Source organism: Benincasa hispida, chromosome 12 (genome assembly GCF_009727055.1).
Source record: "Benincasa hispida cultivar B227 chromosome 12, ASM972705v1, whole genome shotgun sequence".
In the NCBI taxonomy this organism is placed as follows: Eukaryota; Viridiplantae; Streptophyta; class Magnoliopsida; order Cucurbitales; family Cucurbitaceae; genus Benincasa; species Benincasa hispida.
In genome coordinates this window covers 58,772,841-58,775,393 of record NC_052360.1, presented here as the reverse complement: position 1 = coordinate 58,775,393, position 2,553 = coordinate 58,772,841, and the positions used below count along the sequence as shown (strand labels likewise).

The following is a 2,553-nucleotide window of genomic DNA, read 5'->3' as shown; positions in this document are numbered from 1 at the left end:
AACTTTCAATTTTGTCTAGTCCATAAGTTTCCATTATCATTTTGTTTAAGCTATGAATAATAATGTGACTTTTAATTTGCGTAATCAAGAAAATATATTGTTAAAATAGACATTTTTTTATATATATAATTTAAGAAAATGGCTCATCATTATTTTTTTTGAACATATTGATTTTAAATACTAAGAATTGCACAACATTTTACTTGACTTTATAAAAGGGTATAAGAGAAGAAAAATCCTAAATTCCGTTGCCGGGAATCGAACCCGGGTCTCCTGGGTGAAAGCCAGACATCCTAACCGCTGGACGACAACGGAACAGGCGACATATAAATCATCATATTTGTTTTCATTTCTATCACTTTCTCAATATATAATTATTACTTTCTTTTCATTATATATAATTATTGCCATTTTTTTTTAGTCAAATTTATTTTTCCATTTTGAATTTTGAAAACAATATATATACACTTTTTTGCCACAAAGGTCGAAGTTGATGTCTCTTTGCTCCCTACCTGAGACTTGGAAAATAAATCAAATTGGTCCATGAAACTATTTTGATTATTAATTGAGTAATGAGGTTATGATGTGACTATTATTATCATTATTTTTTTGACAAAGATAATTAATTATTAATTATATTTTTCAAAGTGAACTTAATTCAACTAGTTGACATGACTTGTTATAGTAAACAAAAAAGGCAAAAGTAAATAATAAGTTAAAAAGGGAATCAAATTTATTTATTCTTTTTCGACTCAGCAGAATTTTAACTTTAGTTTATTGGTAAAGATCATATTTAAATTTTATTAAAAGTTCAAAAATGAAAATTGAACATTAGAAATATATATATTAAAATAGAACCAACATAAAGTACAAAAATTAAAATACTATTTAAACTTATTTGTTTTCTTAAACTTATTACATGTTTTGTATGAATAAATAATGCAAAATTAATTAGAATTAGAAAAAATAAGAAAAAAATAATGATAAAAAACACAACATCAACTAAAGTTTGAAATTTGGTCTATTCAAAGCAAGCAATCTATGATATCATCTTGACCAGTGAAGTAACCAAGTATTTTTCACAATTATCATCCTACAAATCCTAGTTGAGACTAAATAGTCGACTTCATAATCGAATCGAACATTCGCTCATTGGTCATTCTACATCAACGCTCACTTGAGCCAAAATAGTAACCGTCAAATAGGAAATAATACCATTTTGGTCTCACGATTTTGGCTTTAATTTTTATTTATGTTTATGTTTTAAAATGTTACATATTTAATCTTAAAGTTTTGAGTTTTGTTTCAATTTAGTCCATAAATTTTAAAACGTTACAATTTTATCCTTGAGATTTGAGTTTTGTTTCAACTTGGTCTATGAATTTCAAGATTTTACATTTTTAACCTCAACGTTTCATTAAATACTTACTTTCAATCATTGACGTCAGTTTCTGTTAATTAATTAAAAATAATTAGAAGTGAAATTTTAAATTTAATTTTAAAAGTGATAAAATAGTGAAACTTAATTAATTATAATTATTTTAACGATTTTTTATTTATTAACATAAATTAACTCCAAAAGATGAAAAATGAGAATTTTGTGAAAAATTGAGGTAAAAAGTATAAACCTCGAGACGTAGGAACCAACTTGAAATAAAATTCAAATGTCAAGGATAAAATTGCAGCATTTTGAAACCTAAGGACTAAACTAAAACCAAACTCAAAATTTAAAAACTAAATGTGTAACATTTTGAATTTTAGGGATTAAATAGAAACTAGACCCAAAACCTAGGGACCGAAAGGGTATTTTTTCCTATAAAATAATAGGGGGGCCTTCAATTAAGCTCCAACTATTAGAACCACCCAATTCTATAGTAAATGCTATTTGGTAATTTCCAATTAGTTATAATGAACACTATTTTAAAATTTCATTTGCTACAACATTTACTATTTGCTATAGTATTTACTATTTTACATTCATTTTTTTAATTTTTGTGTTTACTATTTCTTCCTCAAACTAAAATAGTTTACGCTTCAAACACATACTATTATAATTATTAAATAATCTACACTTCAAATACAGACTATTATAACCCAACTATAATAACCAATTTAGTTTCCAAACACCATATAAAAGACTTAATTGTTTAAGTTTGAAACTTAAGAACTAATTTAATACAAAATCCAATTTTTTTTAGACAAAAAAAGTAGTTTATTAACAAAAAAGACTATTCTATTTGGTGATTGAGTGTTCACAACGTCTATCTTAGTTTTAAAATATTAAAAAATGAATGCTTTTTGGTTCTCAATATTATTTTGCTCAACGTATAATTATTTTTACAATTTGTGAAATGAGGGATCTAACCTCAAAAGCAAAATCTCATGATTAATAGTGCAAGTTTATTTAAATTGAGAAATGCTTAGGTTGACATTTTTTTTAATATGTTAATAACATCATTCAAATAAGAATGATGATTGATTTTGTTACCACACAAAAGATAATTTAGGAAAGTAGTTATTTTTAAGTTAATGGGAAACAAACCCTCTACTCTT

At 24.9% G+C, this 2,553-nt stretch overlaps 1 non-coding gene across 1 annotated transcript; it reads right to left on the bottom strand.

Moving 5' to 3' along the window:
- Positions 1 to 243: 243 nt before the first annotated feature.
- Positions 244 to 315, bottom strand: TRNAE-UUC. Its single transcript has one exon. It is a non-coding gene; the product is annotated as a tRNA-Glu (tRNA).
- Positions 316 to 2,553: the final 2,238 nt, after the last annotated feature.